This window comes from Mustela erminea, chromosome 5 (assembly GCF_009829155.1).
Source record: "Mustela erminea isolate mMusErm1 chromosome 5, mMusErm1.Pri, whole genome shotgun sequence".
NCBI classification, from domain to species: domain Eukaryota; kingdom Metazoa; phylum Chordata; class Mammalia; order Carnivora; family Mustelidae; genus Mustela; species Mustela erminea.
Window position 1 is genome coordinate 113,174,882 of NC_045618.1, and position 24,214 is coordinate 113,199,095.

General features: G+C 38.6%; 1 long non-coding RNA gene across 1 annotated transcript; it reads left to right on the plus strand.

Moving 5' to 3' along the window:
• Nucleotides 1–17,819: 17,819 nt before the first annotated feature.
• LOC116591542 lies at nucleotides 17,820–24,015 on the plus strand. The gene is made up of 3 exons (XR_004286044.1): nucleotides 17,820–17,910; nucleotides 23,222–23,390; nucleotides 23,981–24,015. It is a non-coding gene; the product is annotated as an uncharacterized LOC116591542 (long non-coding RNA).
• Nucleotides 24,016–24,214: the final 199 nt, after the last annotated feature.

The window sequence follows — 24,214 nt, forward strand, 5'->3', positions numbered from 1 at the left end:
AGTTCATTCATTATTCATTCAAGAAATATTTATTTGTTATCTATTATGTCCCACACAAATTCAAAGTATTGGGGATATAAGATTCCTCTTCTCCTTGAGCTCATTATATTCTGGGGCAGTACTGCATAGTAGAACTATCTGCAGTGATAGAAATATTCTAAATCGATGCTGTCCAATATGGTAGCCATTAGCTCCAGTGGTTTTTGAGAACTTGAAATATGCCTATCTTCATTTAGAAACTATTAATTTTAATTAGTTTAAACTTATACTTAAATAGTCACATGTAGCTAGTTGCTACCCTGCTAGACAGTGCAGTTTAGGGAATTTGAGTGTGAGATGTGTGAATGTGCGTGTGCCTGTGACAGATGCCATAAATACATACATGATTAAGAAACAGCAAATTGTATCAATAGCAAAAAATAAAATTAAAATAGGGTGATGTGATACAGAGAGTTTGGGAGGCTACTTTAGAACAGATGGCTGAAGTAGGAATCTCTAACAGGGTGACATTATAGCTGAGGTCTGAATAATAAGGATCCAAGCAAAGATCAAGGATCAGCATTCTTACGTAAGAACAGCTAGTGAAAAGCCCTGAGGTGGGAACAGGCTTGATGTTCAGAGGGAGACCAGTGTGACTGGAGGGGAGAGAGTTAGGGGCGGGCAATGGAGTTGAAGCCAGAGTGTTATAAATGCACCTGTATTAGTTTCCTAAAGCTGCCATAAAACACTACAAACTTGATGGCTTAAAATAATGTAAATTATATTCTCACACAGCTCCAGAGGCCAGAAGTCTGAAATCAAGGTGTGAGCAGGACCTTCTTCCTCCAAAGACTCTAGGCTCTAGAGGAGAATCTTTCCTTGCCTCTTCCTAGCTTCTGATGCCTCTCAGCAATTCTCAGTGCTCCTTGTCTTGCAGAGTACTGCTCCAGTCTCTGCTTTCGTCCTCACATGGCCTTCTTCTCTGTATCTCCTCAGTCTCTCTGTGTCCTCTCTTCTTCTTGTAAGGACACCAGCCTTTAGATTTAGGGCGCACCCTAATCCAATATGAACTCATCTTAAGTGAATTTCATTTGCAAAACCCTAGTTCCAAATAAGGTCACATTCTGAGGTTCCAGGTACACATGAATTTTGGGGAGGACACTCTTTAACCCATTACAGTACTGATTTTGTTAAGCCTTTGAAAGCTGAATTAAGGAGTTAGGTTTTTTTTTTTTTATTATTTTATTTTTATTTTATTTTTAAGATTTTATTTATTTATTTGACAGAGAGAAATCACAAGTAGATGTAGAGGCAGGCAGAGAGAGAGGAAGGGAAGCAGGCTCCCTGCTGAGCAGAGAGCCCGATGCGGGACTCGATCCCAGGACCCTGAGATCATGACCTGAGCCGAAGGCAACGGCTTAACCCACTGAGCCACCCAGGCGCCCCAAGGAGTTAGGCTTTTATTCTAAATGTGATGAGATGCTGCTGGGGGATTTGGAGTAAGGGAAAGACTGATTTATGACTTAAAAAAAAAATCATTCTGGCTATAAGGACATTGGATTTTAGAGAAGAGTAGAAGACTAAACACCAGTCAAGAAACAATTACAGGAGTCCAGATGTAAGATAACAGGAGCCTGGATAAGGCAGTGCTGGTGGAAATGGAAGAAGTGGGAAGCATTAAGATAGGTCTTGGAGGTAAAGGGGATGGAGTTGATTCATTAGGTATGGAAATGAGGGGGAAAGAAGAATCAAGGAAACTCTTAGATTTTAGTTTTGAGCCAAGAGTGAATGGTGTTCCCATTTACATGCCAGGGCGGAGTAGGAATGAAGCAGGTTCTCTCTGGTGATGTTAAGTTTGAGATAATTTTTAGACAGCTGTGCTGAGAGAGCAGCTGGGCAATTACACATTTAAAACTGCAATTCTGAGGAGCCCTCAATCTGGAGATGTAGCTTTGAAGACTCAGGTGAAGTAACTAAGGCACAGAGAAGCTAAGGAAGTTTTCCCAGGTCACACAGCTAGTAAATAGCAAAGCTAGGATTGGAAACTGGGTATTCTGACTCCAGAATCCCTATATTTAACCACTGTGCTATACTACTCAATAGTGCTTAAAAGGACCTGAGAACCTTCAAGAAAGAGGGAGGAAGCAGCAACAATGGGGGGGAAGGGGAACTTCTTCTGTTCCAGTTGATAATTGTACCTGAATATAAACATGATTTCCCATTAATCACTCGTGTGTGCTGAGTAACTCTTTAATATCAATGCGTACATACCTTCAGCCATTTTAAAGGAGGTGACAGTACTATGCGAGTCCATGTTTTATTCAGAATATGTTGACTTAGACATTGTCAGGTATTTGTTTAGAATAAAATAGGTAATATGTGGAAATCAAAAGTGGCATTACTTCCTGGAAAGGACATGACTGTAGTCTGCTTTGTTATGTCTATGTATCCCTGATTGACTTTCAACATAACTGGAATATAAAGAATATACATCCAGGGTGCCTGGATGGGTCTGACTCTTGATTTCAGCTCAGGTCATGATCTCAGAGTTGTGAGATAGAGCCCCAGGTTGGACTCTGCACTAGGTGTGAATCCGACTTAAGATTCTCTCTCCCTCTCTCTCTGTCCCTTCTCTCACTCTTCTTCCAAAAAAAAAAAAAAAAAAGAATAGATCCAATTAGAATTCTACAATATCTTGATCGAGTACAACCATATAAAAAGAATTGCTTATTTATACCAACTATCAGAATTTAGTAATTAAACTCCAGCTATAATTGATGTAGTATCTTATAATTAATAGATCAATTTTTAAATGACTTTCCCATGACTAGTGACAAATACTAAAATATTTAAAGCTATAGTCATTGTATTTACTACCAAGAGACAATATGGCATTGGTGGAGAATTCATGCTTCTGAAAAAGGGAAAAGTAGGAGATTTTAGAAGGATATAGTGTGCACTGTGGACTTTTATGTGGGGACATTCCTAGCTTACCTGCCTAAGCAGCCAGGGTACTGGGACAGGAGGCAACAATGCACAGTTGTTAAAAGCACACATGGCTCTGTGCTCTGCCACGTATTAGATATAAGGCCCTGGGAAAGTTATTTAACTTCTCTTGTCTTCATTCTTTACCATAACTCTCTGAGTTATGGTAGGACTAGAGCGAGATAATACACAGAAAATGATTATAGCACTGCCTGGCACAGAATAAATACTCAAAAAGTGTCAGCCATTTTCGATCTCCTCACCCTGTCTTTCTGCCTTGAGTTTGAAAGAATTGTCTCAGGGTGAGGTGGCAAATCTGGGTTCTGTATTTCTGAACTAGCTCAGCTAGATAGACTCTGTTCAGAAGCTCCCCCAGTATGAAGAGGGTTCACCCTACTGCCTGCCTCTTCTCTCTTCCTTTGTCTCTGCTCTGGTGAGCTAAATGTTGCCTCTGGGAAATTATTCAAAATCCTTATTGTCAACGAGGAAATCCCGCTTCTAAAATTTAGTCAGTTTTCCCTAACAAAGAATTAAGACTGTATGCTCAGATTTAGCAGCTCCGCTGTTCATAATAGTGAAGAAATGGATTCAGAAAAACTCAGTGAACAAAAACAAAGGGTTGTTTGGATAAATTGTGGAACACCACACACACACAATAAAACTTGAAGCAACTCTAAAAAGAATGTTGTATAAAAATAATGAATGACAGGAACGGAGTTCATAATATATGTCCCTTTTAATGTTTTAAAAGCAGGATACAAGGCAGCATGTGCTATCTGGTACCATTGTTTCTAATGTATAAATAAATATAAGCAGGGACAATGTCTGGAAAGGTTTGCAGTCACCAAGATTGGAACTCGTCACACATTCACTCCTCCCCCGAACACTGGGATGGTCTACAAGCTAGTCTAGATAACCAGCCATTCTCATGTAAACTCAGCCTAACCCTTCTCTGGCCACCTGGAGAGTAGGAGAAGAAAGGAGACACATTGATTTACACCTGGAAGGTGGTAATATCAATCTGCATCTGTCTCCTTCTCCCCTTAGTACTTCTCAGTTTGAAAGGTTTTAACCCTTTTAAAGGGGTCTGTCCTGGGGATGATGACAGAAACAAAGAATTGTTATATTTTCTGTGTCGGACTTTGCCCATGGTCACCACTGTGGCTCTGGGGCCATAGTCCTAGACCTGACCTAGGCCATTCAAGTCATTATGATCACTTAGGGATTTAAAATTGTTTAAATAATAATCAAAATTAATTTTCCTGCCTTTTATCATTATTGGCAGTATTTTTGAAAACAAATTATATGTCTACTTTATTATGATATTCTTTATTATGAAATACATAACTTTCTCAGCCTTTTTTAACCATAATAATCACGAGTACTTATTTCAACTTTGGAAATGTGAAGGGACTGCTATGTGTTAAAGTAATCAATATTTAAGGTCATTAAATCTTTTTAGAATACATTCAGATGGTCATTCCACAGTCTCTGGTTGGAGATTTGTGATTAACCATAAAAGTTAGTAGTAAAAGTGTCAGTTTCACATATGTTAATGAAAATGCTATAATATTTGTTCTAATTTGAGATCACTTTTTACTCCCTGGCATTTGGAAGGAAAGAAGAGCCCTTTCATGAATATTAAAGACATTTTCTCCAACCCTCAATGTTTCTATCACTTGAAACAGCAGACATAAACTAGCCAGTAATTTATAAATTACTAAGATCAAGTTTATAAAAAAGATCAAATTATATGGAATTGCCAATGTTGACCATGAAAGAATAACCATTTCACATGGTGATAAAGGTATATAAATTTTTATTGTAATTTGTTTTTATTTTTTTTAAGATTTTATATACTTACTTGGCAGAGAGAGACACAGTGAGAGACAGAACAAAAGCAGGGGAAGTGGGAAAGGGAAAGGCAGCCTGATGCAGGGTTCAATCCCAGTGATGAGGGAGCAGGAGGCTGGCTGAGGACAAAGTAAAAGATGGCACCTTGCACCCCCTCTCCACCCGCTCCCCTCCCCTTGGTAATATATGTGACATTCCTCAGGCACCCCTGACTGCCATAAATGAGAAACAAATAGTTAACTTGCAGAGATCACAATCCTGCAAGATAGGAGTCTCCCTTGGTTTACAAGTGTCCTAGAGATCTACAAACAAAGAAGTTAACTTAACAATAGCACAATTTCCAGAGGCAAATAACTCCTCATGCCTTAATGTCACCCTCCCCTCCATAAACAAAACTGAAGGGGGCTGAGGGGGAAGGAAATGTAAATAAAGTTAAATCTCCTCTGAACCTAAATCTCACTAACCAAGACGCTTGATAGCAGAAATGTGACATCCCACGAGGAATCTCCCAACTATCTTGATGTTAATGGCTTGCCAAAAGACAACATTGATCAAGCCGCAAGGCCTCTGGTATCCCGGCACCTTGTAGGCCCTCTTTAGCATATGAAAGCTCCGTTGAAACCCCTCTTTTCCCTTACCTTCTCCCAACCACAGGGTACATAACCTGCCATCCCTCACAACCCAGGGCAGCAGCATCTCTGCCTGCCACGGGTCCTGTCCCTGTGATTTAATAAACCACCATTTTGCATCAAAGAAGTCTCAAGAGTTCTTTCTTGGTCATCGGCTCCAGACCTCACCCCACCGAACCTCACCTATATTCTAGAACTTCATCACCAGGACCCTGGGATCATGACCTGAGTCGAAGGCAGATGCTTAACAGACCGAGGCACCCACACACCCCTATAAATTATTTTTTAAATAAAAACTCTAGGGTGCCTGGGTGGCTCAGTGGGTTAAGCCGCTGCCTTCGGCTCAGGTCATGATCTCAAGGTCCTGGGATCGAGTCCCGCATGGGGCTCTCTGCTCAGCAGGGAGCCTGCTTCCTCCTCTCTCTCTCTCTGCCTGCCTCTCCGACTACTTGTGAATTCTCTCTGTCAAATAAATAAATAAAATCTTAAAAAAAAAAACTCTAAAACTATTTTCAAACAATTGTTTTTACCCAGATTTATTTGCTACAACAACAGGTTTTTATATGTTGTTGTTTTGTTTTTAATCTGCAATTTACCAAGTTTTATAATCACACTGGTTCAGTTTATGTTCTAAGGGAACTGGGAACACAGAAACATTAAGTATAAATTATGTAATTTGCTCTAGAAAGTAAACAGGTTAAACGGACAACTATGGAAAGTGGTCCAGAGCTGAAATGATCTTTTTATCCATTCAACAAAAACATACTAAGTGCCAGGCACTATCCCAAGTCCTGAGAACACGCCAATGAACAATTTGGAAATTGTGGTCCAGCTTTTTACTTAATTCTATGTGAATATTCTCCTGAATATATTTCTTATTTAGATTTTAGGGAATTTAACTCCTATGTATGTTTTTTTCTCACACTGTTGGGTCCATGGTCAAAGGAGCGGGACTGATACAAAGCAAAGGTCAAGCAAAGCTTTATTTTGCGCCAAGCATCGAGAATCAAACTGACCAATCAGGGCCATCTCTTACAAAGAGGTGACACCCCCCACCCCCAGCGCCTTACCGCCTAACGTTTAAAGGGCAAGGGCCATGTGGGTGGGCCTGGCCACACACAGGTGGCTAATGAGATTGTAACACACAGAGAAAGCTGCACACCCATGCTAGATCACACATAAGTGACCAATTGAATTATAATTCACCCCATAGTAGCTATTTAAACTAACCTATCACCTTGGTCAGAATTGGTGCCCAAATGGCAGGGGCCCACGCTCCTTGGTAGCCAGGGAGACAGTACACGCACTTTACTGATTGGATGTCTCTACCTGGCCCAACTCATCCCTGCATTCGGGCTGTTATCTCCACCTGACCTGACCTGCCCTTGTATTTGGGCTTTGTTACCTGGGTCTGGTTTCCTGGACTTGTTTTTAAGTAAGTTCCCTGGGGGAGGGGGTGGGCAGGGTCAGTTTAAGTTTTACTGCATATACAACAAAATGGCTGTTCAACCGAGGTGGGGCCGCTTTGGTAAATAGGCCCTTACAACACAAGTAAAATAATATTATTTATTATTTTACATAAAATTACAACACCAGAAATATTATTATTTGCAATGCTGAGTTTATGTTCTTACTTGTATACCATCATCACTTCTGTTATATTTTGTTTTTAATTATAGTGAAATACATAAAACATAAAATTTGCTATTTTAACCATTCTGGTAATACGGCTTTTTGTCATCATATGTGTAAGGAAAGTGTTAAGTCTATGTGCACTTAATGCTGTAGATCCATGCGCATTGGACATTGTAAATCTATCTAAGGAAGTAGTAAAATTCAAAAAGTAGGAAACCGAATCAAGAAGACCAGTGTAGGGGCGCCTGGGTGGCTCAGTGGGTTAAGCCTCTGCCTTCAGCTCAGGTCATGATCCCAGAGTCCTGGGATCGAGCCCCACATCGGGCTCTCGGCTCAGCAGGGAGCCTGCTTCCTCCTCTCTCTCTCTCTGCCTGCCTCTCTGCCTACTTGTGATCTCTGTCTGTCAAATAAGTAAAATCTTAAAAAAAAAAAAAGAAGACCAGTGTACCCTTCGGGAAACCTGGGAATCAGAACATGGTACTGACTTGGCAGCAAGTACCCGATCAGAATTTCCCAAACATGATTGATCTCATAATGTGATGATGAAAAGTCACCACAAACTCACAAATGTAACAGGCATCTGGATCAAAGTAGGCAGTAAAACAGGGTCTCAAAGAAAATGTAAGTGCTGTTGGACAGAAGCAAAATTTCATCCATACCTATATGCATAATATAGGTGGAAGATCATGGAAGACTCAACATGCATGAATGTTTAGATTACATTGGTACAATGGTCAAATCTGATTCTGCATTAACTAACCAATTGAGCAGTAGTCAGTTACCCTTCAGGTGACATAGGCAACCTCCTTTGCTTTTAGGATTGCCCACCATTTTTTTCTTTTCTTTTTTTTTAAGATTTTAATTATTTATTTGAAAAGAGAGAGAGTGTGCACAAGTGGGGGGAGGGGCAGAGGGAGAGAGACTGAGAGAGAGAGAGAGAGGCAGCCCACCCCCCTCCACTGAGCAAGGAACCAAATGCAGGACTTGGTTCTAGGACCCTGGGATCATGACCTGAGCCAAAGACAGATGCTTAACCAACCGAGCCACCCAGGTACTGCTTGCCCACCATTTCTTATAGATATATTTTGCACAATAAGAATAGCAGAAGCATGCTGAGTATTTTCTTACATATATTTTTAAATGCATTTTTGAAGAAATATTGCTAGCACCAGGTTTGGGGGTTTTGTTTTGTTTTTGCTGAACCTATTAATATCTCAAGACAGTTTGGGAACATTGTTCTGTATGTCATGCAAGGCTATAAAGATTAATAAAAGGATTTTGGCCATGTGTGGCACTTCACCTTATTTTTTTTTTTTAAGTTTCATGAACACTGAGAATATCCTCCAGTCTATGTGACTGTGAGTGATCTCTACTTCTTTATAGATTGGGACATGAAATAGAAAGCTAGAGTGACCAATCAATTAATTCAGGGGTGTCTTCCTTAGAATATCACCTCTGACAGACAAGGAGAAGAGCAGCTCTGGGTGTAGATCCCTAATCTGTTCCTTATTTACAACCCTAGAGCCTCTTGCCTGGTATTGGGCGTACAGCCGACACGTAATGGATGTCTGCGGGGAAGAGGTAGTATGGCCTACGTAGATACACCTGAATTCAAATTCTAACTCTACCTTTTACCTGTTGAGCAGCCATGAGACTATTTGTCAATCTCAGAATTTGTTAATCCCATATTATACAACAGTGATAACTTGTTCCACAGTTGCAATGAAAATTAAGCAATGTTATAATGAGTCCGGTACAAAGCATGAGCACATAATAGGGAGTTAGTGAATGTTAGATCCCTTGCCTAACTTTCTATATTCTTCATACTGGAATCAATCCTAGAAAAAATTATAAAGTGAAGTCCCCTTCCCACTTTCCCTTTTAGTACCCAAAGCTATTGCCACTTGCGGTGGGTTACTTTAGGCGAAGGCACTATTTCTGGAGTTTGAGTTGCCTCTTTTGTCATTACAGATACTTTTTTTTTTTAAGTTGGTGACCTCTGAGGTTTCCTTCAGCTCATCATTCCCCTCTTCTCCTCTCTACCAAATTTCAACTTAACCTGATAAACTAGGCATCAGGGAAAACCTACTGCATATTGCCCAAGGCTTCCAGAGGCAATTTCCTGGGCACAAGCAATTAGCTGCCCTAGGCAAAATTGCACAGTAGGCAAAGCTTTCCTCCTCCCTCTCCTGCAGTCCCCACCCCTGGTACCTGCAGGGTTCCTCAACTGCTTTCAGCCTGCCAGAGCACCTCCCCACCACCACCTACTATTTTGACTTCTACCTAAGCCTCAAATTCTAAATTCCCCCCCCCCATGTAATTTCCTATTCTGTTTTGGGGGTTCATCTCAGCTAGGTTCTATGAGGTAATCTGATCTAAAATGTTCTGATTGACACCTGCATTTTAAAGAAGAATGTGCTAGCATACATAGTGAAATATTTATGGGAACTGTCTCTGAACCGTTGAACTGTTAAAATGTCCTTTGCTCACTGTAGGCTACCAGAGCTTGCTCCACCAGTTTTACCTTTTCTAAAGAAGAAAGGCCATTTCTCATACATTCGCTTCTAAAATATTATCCATTCCTGCGATAAATTAATCAATACCAGTAGAGTTCTTAGATAACATGCATGTCTTGGTGATTTTTTTTTTCATATTACTCTTTCACTATTTTTCCTCCACCTAGACAAATTGGGGTCTCAAATCGGCAGCCTAGGATTTCTCTGGGGCCCTGGATATGTTTTGTTAGGTTATTTCATTGGGCCTATCATAGATACTAAGCCCATATTCTTCTTAGCCAGCAACACAAGCAGCTTAGCACTTCCCTAGCCTTCTTCACATACTTACGTTAGCTGCCCAGGGCATTTGAGTTTGGGAGCCCCTACTCATTCTGTAAGACGTCCCATCCAAAAGTCATCTTTTCTATGAAGATTTGAAAATCAATCTTTTGCATACTTATGGCAAGTTAGCTCCTAGTGGCTCTGACAAGCACCTCGTCTTATATACAAGGGCTCTGAATAGAATAGTTGACTGCAAATGGAGTAGGTCTCATGGCAGAGATTTCAGACATGGCATCCAGGCAGCAAGCGCTCTTTAGAGGTTGAGGAGCTTGTGTGTGTGTGCCCCTCAGTTGCTCAGTGTAGGATGTTACCTCCTTTACATCTTGGAGGAGGAATGTCTAGTACAGCCTAGTACCTTTTCGTGTCTCTGAAGGAAGTACTGACCCTTAGACCCTATATACACAGTGTCAATATTTATACAAATTTCATTCACATTATGCAACATCTTTTCTTTTCTCCCTCTCACATGTAAACTGAGCTGTTTGGATCATTTGGACTGCAGCCCGGACTCACTCCTTTGTTGCCTTTTCCCCTCCTCTAAGCACAATAAGCAAAGCCAGCATGTCCTGCCCTCAAGTCTCCATTTCTATAACTGTCCCAAGACAGTGAACATAATGACAGTAGTCATCATTAAGAAAAAGGCATAAATCTAGTGCTCTGGATCTTTGCTACAAGCCTACCATATAGAAACTATTCTTCTGGTATTTTGGTAACTGAACCTCCTTCAACTAGAGGTTGAAAGGAGATAATTTTATTCTAAATCTTATTCTTTTGCAAACAGCATAATGGCAAAATTCCAGCATAATAATACTGGACATTTACATAATGCCCTTTTTCACAGGCATTCATAGTGTTTTGCAAAATTTCTTATGCATCTTTTTCAATATTAGATAAGAAGAGAGGGGAGATGATTGATTCTAGATGGGGAAAGTGAGATAGGCAAAGTCTGGACCAAAGGAAAAAAGAAGGAAGGAAGGAAAGAAAGAAAAGATTGAAAGAGAAAAATCCTGACCATGATTCCTAACTCTGAACCCAATGTTTGTTCTTTCCACCTGTCCTTCTGATAGCAAAGGGTTTTTCCTTTCCTTGAGTCTGCTATTCAATGTCATCAAGTGAATAATGAAATGCAAAAGAACATTAAAATGGCTCTTAGAATTGGATTCAGCGAAAAGACAGTTTAGGAAGGCAGAATTTATTAAAAATGAGTTCTTAATAAAACTATTTTTAAAAGTTAAGAAACCAATAGCAAGTCAAAATTAGGGGAAAATATTAAATAACCACGAAATGAGCTGCATTTTTGTGTATCCTAATGATAGAAGATAAAGGGAAATTGTTAGCTAAAAAAAGACTAAGCTATCCTTAAATAAGCTAGACGCAAGCAGTAATAAATTATAATTCATCTGATAAATTTCTCAAAACAAAAATACATCCAGCTTGGACTCACTAGGGATTTTTTCAGAGTACTAGATTTAGAAGAGAAAAAAAAAGTACATTGAAACAGGAAAGTGGGAAGAGGGGAGTAATATATAGAGTGATTAAAGTCTGAGTCTGATTTTTAAAAAGGCAGTAAAAAGAACTAGTGATGTAATAATAGCCCCAGGGATTTAAAAAAGAATTTCCTCAAATATATCTAGGGGATAAGAAACACTGGAGAGAAAATAGGCCCATTAATAAATGACAAATGAGATGAAATGAGATTTTGAAACAGTAGGGCTACTGAACTGTTTGGGGTTTTTTGTTTTTTTTAATAGATCTTTTAACAAGAAAACAAAAAAGGAACTAAGGACAGAGAAGGAACAAGACTTGTCAGCAGAATGCTGATAAATAACAAGCAAGGGAATTCAGTCCTTGCAAAAAATAAGGATTTTCCAAATCAGCAAACTTGGGGGATATGCCTTCTACTGGGGATAAGAAGGAACTAAGTAATTTATATTCTGAACCACATTTTCCCTTGCATCTTCATCTAGCCGAGATGATCAAACCATAAACCCTAGAAACTGCTTTAATTTCAAATCACCTGCATTTTATTCTCACTCCTAATATCCTCAAATAATCTCACATGCTTTAATAAACATTATCTCACATTGCCAAGCACTATAGCTGCTACTACGAATACAAAGACTGAAACATTAGTGCCCTTTTGAAACTACTTTTTCTTTTTTTCTTAAATCTTTTCTAATTGTTACCTTGGGCCGCTCGATTTCTGTCGAGGACCTCACCAGCCTTTCAGCATGCACAGGCACAACCACACACATTTACCTGAAAGCATACAAGTTAATATATTTTCCCTTTACATGACATTTACCTATCTTCTTTCCTAAATTAAAGACCTAGAAACTAAATTCCCATGACCTTAAACAAGCCAATCATATCCCTGAAGCTTTCAGAAGGTCAATCAACATTCTTCTGAGAAACATTAACAGTTTTAACTGAAAAAAATAATTAATGCATCTGGCTAATACTTCAGACTTGGAGAAGGAAGGATATACAATTAGAAGTAAGTATTCCTCTCATCTTAAATCACCAGTTCCCTTCCCTAGAATCACTATTGAATTATTTATGTAGTCTCTCATATACTTTTCATATACAAACATAGGGGTATGAATATCTTTTTTTAAAAGGAAACATAAACAAGAGCTGATTTTAAATCTTGTTCTGCATTTTGCTTCTTTTTTTTTAAGTTGATACTTATTTTGGGCAGCTTTCCATATCAGCACATGGAGATCTTTATAATAGCTGCATTAAAAAAAACCCAGCTATATAATATAGAATTTCATCGCACAGCTTGCTATAATTTACTTAGCAAGTCTCCTATACTGCACATATTGATTGCTTCCTCTCTTTTACTATTACAATGAGCTATGTTATTTATGCATCTGAAAAAAGGAGATAGTAATATACTTTTGTGCAGAGTTAATGCAAAAATTAAATGAGAGATTTATATGAAACCATCTAGAATGCCTGGTGCATGTTTGGTATTTTTGGTACATGTTAGCTAAATAAATGAATTGAATGAGGGCCCAAATGAACTAGCAATGCTTCCAGTTTTGTTTCCCTTCTGATATCTCCACCCACTAGAATGGCAGCCTCATGAAAGTAGGGATCAATCTTGTCTTCATTCACTGCTGATTCTCTAGAGCCTAGAACAGTGCCTGTATACAGTATATGTTAAATGAATAATTGGTTAGTGACTAAATATCACCAGCTATCATTCTTCGTTTCCTCTGACCCAAGGTTTTAATGTAAAAGGGCTTATTTAAGATGAAAGATAGTGTAGGCTTTTTGTAAGTGAGATTATTAGTAATTTGAGTCTGAGAAAGGTCAGAGAACAAGTCCTCTCCCAGATGGGTGTAGGACCTCTGCAACCCAACCTGTCCAGCCTGCCCAAGCTAATCTCACTTGAAAGAAGGCTGCACAGTCAGCAAGTTTTATAAGCTTCTTGGGATATCATTAAAGGCAGAAATTCTGAAAGTGATTTTAATTACATTCCGTAAATAAAATAGGTGCAATATGTACGCAGCCCTGCCTCCAAGTATGAGGCCTGGTGGCTACCCTCCTTGCCCTGGGGAGACCCTGTTAAAGCCATCGTTTGTGAATTAATCAGTATTTTCAAATATAGATCACAATACAGTTGAGGATTTCTTTATGATAACATTATACTCACTAGCATTGCTTTTTTTTAACTTGGAAAGAAAGAATTAGAGGGGAATGTCAACTTGCCTGTGTATTGCAAGAAGAAAATAAGTTGCTAAACACTGTTTCAGCTAGGGTTTTCAGGTCAGATTTCTAGAGCCATGTGGTTGTGTATCTGGGACAACCAAGGTCTTGAACTTGAGAGTGATGGTATAACTGAAATAAATTGTGTTGGGCCTCAGTTGGCTCATTCTCAACTTGTTTTCCTATTAAGGAACACACAATTGGGAAATCACAACGCAAAGTAATTATTAGAACAATACTCTCTTCACTTCTTGCTTGAGAAATATGCACCCCGAAGTAAAGAGTGCCCTCTAAATGCAGAGCAATAATCTTTTAAGTCCTTTTCCTCTTGCTGTCTCTCCCAGCCTCACACAGATGTAGCAGCTCCTGAAAAAACTCACCCGTAACGACCAGACCAACTTCTCCAAATCTCCAACATCCAGCCCGAGGCCTCAATCTCTTCTCCCCCACCTCCCCGATGGCATTAGCAGTCATTGTGCTTACTCAGAACATGTATGGTTTGGGGACAGTTTTCCCTTCTCGACTTCACTGCTGATTCAGACAGATATCCTTTGTTGTCAGAATTATCTCCAAGTGACTTGAAGGATTTTTGTTTGTTCTGTTTTCCATTTTTATAGTATTTTCTTCTAAATAAAAGTGTTTCAGTATTTTTTTTTCTCCATACTTTCTATTAAGTTAACATGTATTGATTTTTATAAGAAAAAAGTCTTGAATTTTGAAAGTTTCTATATGCTTATTAGAGAAATTTTAGAAAATCCAGAAAAATAGAGGAAAAATATAATCACTAAGATCACCTTGATTTTAGTGCATCTTCTTTAGTCTTCTCAACACACACACATACATACAAACTGTACTGCTCTCTATTGTTTTATTTGATATTGTATGTTGAGTATTTTCTTTTTGTTAAATATATTTCAAAACGTGATTTTAATGGCTCCTTTGCATTTTACTGTGTAGATAGATATATCATAATTTATTCACCCATTCCCCTGTTGTTAGCAACTAGATTGTTTCCAATTTTTCAATACTTTATAGTATTAATAAAATATTAATACTGTTAATAGATTAATAGTCATTAATCTTTTATCTATGATATTTCCCTAAAATAGATCGTTTAAAATTAGAATTCCTGAGCCAAATCCTTTAAACATTTCCTGAGATTTTATTAAAAATTCCAACTATATCCCAAAATAGACTAATATAATGAATTCCCCGTATGTATCAGCACATAATCAACATTTATCAAAATCATGCAAAATCTTTATCTTTGCAGTTATTGAGATGCAGCATATTGCCTAATTGCTTTTCCAAAATGTACCAGCTTTCAAGCATACCAGTGCTGTGAAGCTCCCACAAGTACTCTAACCAGTAGTAAGTATTTTCAATATCTAATCTTTGCTGGCTAATTTGGTCAGCTATTTCAAAAAGAAGTTGTCAGAATCTGGCATTCCATTGCCCCATTGAGCATTCCAGATCTTCTGTGAATTCACTTCATTCTACGATGTAGTTTCTATCTTTCAAGATTGTCCGCCTATCTTCAGTCCAGCAAAGGAGCTCAGGCTTCAGCTGACAGTCCTCTTCGGCCTCTGGAGAATGCATGTGGCAGCAGCTCCCTCTCTGAGAGTGTACCTGGTTGTGCCCGGGGAGCCCAACCCAGCGGATCATCCCATTACTTGTCAGGACTTACTGGGAGTAATGATTGAAGGTTGTTGGCAGCTTTTAATCTCATGCTAACAGCTTCCATATGTCAGCCTTCTTCAAGGTCTGCATCTTTGCCCAATAGTCTGAAATTTCGAATATATAGTTAAACATGGCTTTTTATATGCATAATCAAAACTGGGTTGGTCTATTTTTAGAGAAATTGAATATCTCACTAGCTTAATATTTTTATTTGATGCTAGATGTTTATAGGCAAAGAATTATTTTTATTATTATTATTATATTATAAATAATATAATGTCTCTATGGTGTACTGGAAAGATTACTAAGATGGGAATAAAGAGTCAAAGCGTGGGCTTGACTCTGTTATTAATCAGTTATGTAATGTTAGGTTAGTTTTAAAATCACTTGAGATTTAATTTTACTCTTCTTAAACTTGTTAAAATCCCTTCCTGCTCTAAAATTCCACAACTTAGAAATATCTTGATATAACCTATTACTCATTTTCTATTAAAAATGCACTTTAAAAGATGATAAGTAGGGCACCTGGCTGGCTCAGTGGAGGGAGAGAGCCGCTCTTGATCTGAGGGTTGTATATTCGAGCCCCACCTTGGGTGTAGAGATGGCTTAAAAATAAAGTCTTATTTAAAATATTAAAAATATAAAAAGAACGATGATAAATAGCATGGTGGTTGTTACTATATTACCTGTAGAATTCAAGTAAGTCACCCAGTGTTGTGCTGCTGGTAAACATTTAACAACCAGCTCTCTATGGAAAAAAAAAAAAAAAAAAAGCCCTGATAAATATCATTGGCCTAGTTCCTTAGTATAAACACTCCCACCATGGGTATTTTTTTTTTTTTTGTAAAGATTTTATTTATTTGATAGGCAGAGAGGCAGGCAGAGAAGGGGCGGGGGAGCAGGCTCCCTCCTGAGCCAAGAGCCCAATGCGGGGCTTGATCCCAGGACCCTGGGACCATGACCCTAGCAGAAGGCGGAGGCTTTAACCCACTGAGGCACCCAGGTGCCCCCCACTGTAGGTAATTTAAAGCTACCAACTCCAAATCACTGAGAGTAGGGCTGGGGAGAGACAGGCACAATGGCCTCACAAGCTTGTGTGAGCTAAACTAGAACACCACTAGCCCTGCCTTTTTACGCTATCCCAGGTAGAATCCTTTGCACTGCAAGTAAAAGAAAATCTAGCTGTTGGCGCTTTAAACCATAATTGCTTTTAACTTTTTCACAAGACAGAAAGTCTAGATGTAAGTGGTTCAAAAGTCATTTCAGCAGTTCTACCCCATCAGAATGCTGGGCTCCTTTCTTTATTATTCTCTTGGCTTTCCTCATTGTAAAATGGCTGCAGGACCTCCAAGTTTTCTGTCCTAAAGTAGGAAGGAAAAGGTAGAGTGTAAATAGGCTTTTTGTGTGTGTGTTTGGGGGTGGGGGGACAGGTGTCTCTAATTAGAGAAGGAACATTCGGCACGGAAACCCCAGCAGTTTCACTAGCCGGAACTGAGGCACACGTTGGAACTGAGTCACGTGTCCATACTCAGACCTCTCACTGGCAAAGAGGATCTGAATCCTCAGGACTGGTTCAGAGCAATTGTGATCCCAACCCTGGGACTGGACATAGAGCAGAAAGGGAAAATAGCACTGATAAAGGCAAATGACAACAGGGTCTGCTACATATGAAAAGGTGTCAAGCTGAAAAATGCTGATGCTTTCAACTATCAATTTCATTTCGATATGCTAAGTATTGAATCTGTTCAATGGCAAGAGAAAAGAACATATCTGTCTGTCCCTCTTTTCCCTTGATCACATACCTGAGAGTGGCTTTATAGATGATCTCTCAGAAGTCTTCTATACACTTAAGTCCATTAATATGTTTAACCTTTTCAAACTTGTGTTCCTAGGACAGTATAATTTTTAGATGTCGATCCATATCATTGAAAGGTCCCCCAATAACAGGTCCGTGATTAAAGAAGCGAGACTGATACAAAGCGAAGGTCAAGCAAAGCTTTATTTCACGCCAAGCATCGAGAATCAAACTGAATGTTTGGGGCCACGCCTCTTACAGAGAGGATGACCTTTCTCTGCTTTACAGACTAGCTTTTAAGGGCAAAGGCCATGTGGTTGGGTCTGGCCACACACAGGTGGCCAATGAAATTGTAACACACAGAGAAAGCTGCACAGTCGTGCTAGGTCACAATAAGTTACCAATTGAACTACAATTTACCCTAGTAGATATTTAAACTAGCCTATCACCTTGGTCAGAATTGGCACCCAAACGGCACCCCAAGGGCGGGGCCCATACTCCTTGGTAGCTAGGGAGACAGTATGCGCCCCCACTGATTGGATATCTCCACCTGGCCTGACCCACCCTTGTATTTGGGCTTTGTTACTTGGACTGGTTTCCGGGACTTGTTTTTAAGTAAGTTCCCTGAGGAGAAGGGGGACAGGGTCAGTTTAAGTTTTACTGCATAAACAACAAAATCACTGTTTAACCCAAGACAGAATCCCTCTGGCTAAATAGGCCCTTACATCACAACTTAACTTCCAAGGAAATTTTAATTAACATGACCTCTTAAATCAAGCTTTGTGATCATTTGGACACAGTAGTAAGCAGTCTTTAATATATTAAAAAGTTTAGAGTCAACATCTAATTCAGGGCTTTGATTATCATGATATGTTACTATGTAATATGCTTCATTTATTTATTAATAAATGCTTGGTGTATGGATTAAGTTTATAATACATGTATCGAGGTAACTGGAAAGAGAGTCTGATGTGGTATATTAAACAAGTCTCTGAAAGAAATTTTTTATGTGTGGAAAAGAGCAGCTTATAAAGCCAGAATATTTCCAACTTTGTCACCCAGGAGCACATAGTCTTTAAAAAATACAATTCTTATACAAATTTTACTTCTTTAATATTATCCTAATTATCACTTATACTCCTCTCATTATTTATTGGCAAATGCAAATTTTTAAAAAGCAGGAAAATGCTGCTATGCAGAAGTAAAGCTTAATAATATGACAAATGCCATTTTTTATTTTTAGTATTTGATCATAGAACCATCATAGCTGACAGGGGTAACTAATTTGGTATTTATTTTTATTTTGTAGTGCCTATAATTATACATAATTACCATTAAATTTTAAATAATACAATAGAGGAACACCTTAAGTTGTTCAGGTTTTTTAGCTGAGGTAGCAAATGAGCCTATATGAATAGCTAAACCAGGATTAGAGCTTTCTCTACTCATTTTAGACTACTCAGCCTCCTTCTGATTCTGGCTATGCAATATGACTAGACTGTCTAATTTGAGATGCATTATATGCTTCCTAACCCTTTATGAATTTTACATTTTATCTTTGTGATGCTTTTTTATATCTCCCATAATGCTAAACAATAGATGTCAAAAATTATCTGCTATTTGGGGGTTTTGGCTTTCATATTACTTTGAAAAGTGTTACCTCTGTCCCTTGACTCTGACATACTGAATCTAAATCTATCAAATTAAGGAATTAGGTCAAATTGACATTTCATATAATTTAAGAAAAGCACTGCTTGAATTATCTATATTTAAATACCTCTTTAAAAATGATTGTTTAAATGCAGGGGGAAAAAATCTTAGTCCAGAAAAAAATGGATTGATTTATCTTGAGTTCAGATTCCAGAATGGTAGTCTGCAAGTCAAATGAAGTCCACGAATGTATCACTTCATCTGCATAGCATTTAAAAGTCAAGAGGTCACATAAAAACCCAGATTTCTACTTTCTCTTGAAAGTCATTAAGAATTGGCAGGAATGGGGGCATCTGGGTGGCCCAGTGGGTTAAAGCCTCTGCCTTCGGCTCAGGTCATGATCCCAGGGTCCTGGGATCCAGCCCTAGATGGAGGCCCACGTTCAGCTCCCTGCTCCGTGCGGTTGGCTTCTGCCTCTCCCTCAGCTCATGCTCTCTCTGCCTCAAATAATAAAAGAAAAGAAAAGAAAATGAAAGGAAAGAAAAAAATTGGCAGGAATGGGTTTGAATTTTCAGCGGGAGCTGAGTGAACCTCCATCCCCATATCACTATAGACCTGGTCTCTGGTCCCCTTTATCCCTGTATAATCCCTACCATGCAATGAACTTTACATTTACTCTCAGCACCCATACCCTGCCAGCTTCTTTCATTTAAGGCATCTACTCTGCATGTAGTTGTGCAGGTATACCCTGATAAGGACTTTCATCCCAGTTCCCTGCCAAGGCTTGTATCTGAGGGGTCTTATTGCCAAGATGGACATTTTTTCTCATTTACAGATGGCAACCCATAACAGCTCTTACAAGATTCTGCTCTATACCTGGAAAGTCCAAAGAGCAAGGATGTTATCTTGTCTCCTTTGACTCTGTAACCCTGAGGCCGGACATATAATAGGACTTTTAAAATATAAGACAAATAAATGATTCTTGAATACATATTTCTAATTTATGCCATCTACAAAACTTTATTTGTAAGGACAGTCAAAAAATTTAAGGTGTTTTTGGAAGACTACTGACATCTTATAATCACCAATCCACAGGGTCTGGACCTCTTTGAGGATAATTCTGTGGACCTTGTACCTCCTTATTGACTGGTTAAGTTGTTCCATTTCAAGAGATTCTACTTCTATTTGCAATGTACCCTCATGGAACTGAAGCCTAGGCACCCTACCAGCCCCTCAAATCCATCTAGTCTGTCCTACCTTCCATTTACCCAGCTGTGCACCTGAAATCCCAATATGCTTTACAACTGAGTACACCCAAAATGTAACAGTAAATTCCATCAATCCATTCTCTATATCCACAAGCAAACATCCTTTACAGATGTATCCACATACGCAAATACATACAAAGATAAATAAAACTAGAAAACATTTTTGGTTCCAATCTATTTTATCCATTTATTTATTTGTTTGTTTGTTTGTTTGTTTGTTTATTAAAGATTTTATTTATTTAGTTATTTGACAGACAGATCACAAGTAGGCAGAGAGGCAGGCAGAGAGAGAGGAGGAAACAGGCTCCCTGCTGAGCAGAGAGCCTGATGCGGGGCTTGATCCCAGGACCCTGAGATCAGACCTGAGCCAAAGCCAGAGGCTTTAACCCACTGAGCCCACCCAGGCACCCTTATCCATATATTTAAAACATATATACAAACAGAATAATTTTGCTCATTTGTTTACTTATTTAGATTTCTCTAGGAAGGATCGGAAGGGATTTATTAAAACATAAGGAAAACTTATTTAAAAAATCGGGACCAAGAAAAATATTAATTAGGTTAAAAGGTCATAAGCAAAGATTAGAACCCATGTCCAAAGTCACAAAAGTATCTCTGAGATTCTTAGCAAACCAGAAGAAAAGAAAAACAGAACTAGTTTACTGATATAGCTCTGAGAAAAAATACATGCCAGTATTTTCCCGCAGAAGCAACACTTTCTTTAGTACCGAATTCTGAAAGAAATTTATGATTTGTGGTAACCTGTGGGCAGGGGTGGTGGCCGGGGAGAGTCGGTGATGGAATGATGTCTTGGATAATACTCTTTACAAATGCAGGAAGCCTTCATAACATTTTCTCCGGGCATTCCAAGTGAAAGGTGAAGGTGTGACACAAAATATGACTCAGAGGAGACAGTTCTACAGATGGCCCAGAAAAAAACCGACTCAAGTAAGCAGCTTTCTGCTGATGCACTGTGATCTGAGAAGAAATCTTGAAGTGATATTTCTCAAAGGCCAAGCCAAAGACCACACATCAGCAAAACCAGGGAATGCTTATCAAAACCACACGTCCTGCAGATCTACAGAGTAGCAGTCTTTGGGGATGAGTCTGGAAATCTGTAGATTTTATAAGTTTTCCAGGATTCTTAAATACATCAGACCCTAGAACCACTGCCCTCGAGCACTGGTCTTTACACTTTATTATTTTTTTTTTTGCTTGTAGGTTATTAAAGAATTTTTACGTATTTTGTATGATTTCGTGTGTTTTTAGGTTGACATCTAAAATTTGTTATTGTAAGTTTAGGCAGTTACAATAAAATGTAATTTCTGGATATTGTAATATTGAAATTTTCAAATAAATCTTTTATATCACTTTAAAATGTATGCAGTTAATCTTAAAAACTCATATTCAATAATATCTAAAACCATGACTAAGCCCTTCGTTAGCCGTCAAAATTTTTATATTTTTTTTCCTTCAATGCATGTTTCCACCACACTTCCCCCACAGAATTTTATTCAAATGTAATGTATTTTATGCTTGGAAGACTTCTTTGTTTTAGGATTTTTATTTATTTATTTGAGAGAGAGAGTGATAGCAAGAGTGGGACTCCATTCCAGGATGCTGGGATCATGACCTGAGCTGAAGGCTGGGGGCTCAACCAACTGAGCCACCCAGGTGCCCCTAAAGACTTCTTTTTTTTATCACCTTATCATACCTCTCTGCAAAATATGTAACACTGAAATTTTATTTTTTACTTCTTGTAACCTTAAGATTTTTCAGAATTGCATTGGGATTATAATTATTAGTACACAACTAAGAAAAAAAATTTTCATGAAAAATTTTAAGTATAACCAATTATTTTGGAAATGCTCATATTAATTGATGGGTAGACTGTCTCCTCCCCCCATTTAATTCACATATTTATAGGTGACTATTACTTACCACTAGAATAATACAGGTTTCAGAATCAATTTTATTTATATTATTTGCTTTACATTCAATACTCACTGAGAAAATTTGTTTACACAAAAAAGTAGATAGGAATGGAAAGTGTTCTGTTACAGTAGTATCACTGAAATTTTTGAACTCTTTCTGAATTATAAAGCCAAACCCATATAGTAATTTATCATCAAATCTCATTTGTAATAAATTTAAGCTGACAATTTGATTAGGGCATCCTTCAATTTTGTTGAAAGCAAAGAATTGGAAACCACCTGACCTGCAAAATAATTTGCAGTCCAGTCATTAACAATCATTCTCTCCCTTTAACCCAACACCAGGATTTTGGAATTGTGGTTAGTTTAATGCCCTAGTTTAATGTGGTTAGTTCAAAAACCCTGAGGTTTTAAAAACGCATCCCCAGAACAAATCACTGAAGTAAGATTGTTTCTCTTACTTCAAGTCACCCAAGTAAGATTTCAGATGGTTGAAAGGTATTCCATTTTAACAAGAGGGGAAAATGTGATTAAGCAAAAGGAGATGGGGAAAGTGGCCAAGAGGCATTTACAGGCAGATCCATTTCAGTAAAGAGTACTTGTGGAAATTGAGGATCCAGCAAAAGACTCACTGAAAACCACCCTTGTTTCCTCATTTCTTGAAATGCCTTTGTGAAATTTCACGTACCTCAGTCTGAAGACCATTGTACTAAGTATCTGGACCCACTAAGAGAATGCACCACTTTCAAGAAGATCTCAACAATAACACAAGGAATTCAAGAGACCTGAAATGTATCTCCATCTTCCTAACTACCAGGATTCACTCCAAATGTAGAGCATCTTAGCTTGGGACAGCTATAGAGAAGTAAAACAGACAATAACAGCCAGCACAGGGAGATGTGGGTGATCTTTAAAAGCCTACAATTTTGCTTATAATTTTGCTAGCATTTCTCTCCTTATTTTAGTTAATGGAATTCTTATAATATCTTGAAGGGTTGAGCTGGCTCTGGGTCAGAAAGGACCAGCAGGTCCTCCTGTTTCCTCCCTGAGGAATTCTGTAATTTTGTTGCCACAACCCAAACTGGATAGGAAAGCTTCTTTATCCCCCTCCCCCTTTTTCTCTTAATATGAAAATAATTGCCTCCACTCTTGGATACCTGGCTTAATTAGATTAATCTTATTTTTTTACTGGTAAAACACTAAAATGTTACTGCTCCGAGTTCTCTAATTATAGAGCAATCTCACTTTTTCTTAACAGATACTAAAATCAAATGCTACAATGTTGGATGAGGTCATTGTGAATAGCTTGTTATAAGGGCTATTTTGAGGTACCATATGAACTTCAGTGGATATTATGCAGTACAAAGAAACAATGTTTACTTCAGAAAAAAATTTATGTTTTGCTACTACAATTTATCTAAACATTGGTGAGTTTCCACAAGTTATTTCATAAGAAGTATGTTCACTGACCATAACCTCCTGTTCTTATACCTTAGACTCCTTAAATTCAACCCCTTCCTGGTTCCCCCTCTTAGCCACCAGCTCTTCATTTTCCTCCCTGAAGAGCCGGAACACCATGATCTACCCTCTCCTTGATGGATCCTCTTACCAGCATGCTCAGCCCCCTTACTCCTTGAACTTCTGCTTATCCATTCTGCCAAGTCACAGCTCAGAGTCAAACAACCATCTGTTCTCCCTACTATTGCTTCTGGCTTGCCAAGTACTGCTGGAGAAATTGTATAATTGCTGATTCATGCCATGACAAATCTGCAACTCCCAAACTCACCTTGACCTTTAGCACTACTTGGCGAGCCTTTTACTCTTGCCTGGTTGGCTTCCTTTTTCACTGCTCAGGTGCTGTTCCAAACCTCAAGTCATTGCTCTTCTCAAGTTTTCCACCATGCCTCCTGAAATCAACATATGACCTAACTTTCTACTGCAGGAAAAATCAGTGTTTAACTTCCCTCCTTTCCACCTTTTTTTTTTTAAATAAAGATTTTATTTATTTATTTGACAGAGAGATTGTGTGCACAAATAGGCAGAGTGGCAGACCCGATGTGGAGCTCAATCCCAGAACCCTGGGATCATGACCTGAGCTTAAGGTAGACATTTGACTGACTGAGTCACGCAGGTGACCCCCTCCTTTCCACTTCTAATGGTCACCTATACCTACCTTCACCCTCCCTACCTGTGTCCCAGAGATAATGTAGTCTATCAATTATCCCTATTTAATACTAGTTTTTACTTTTAA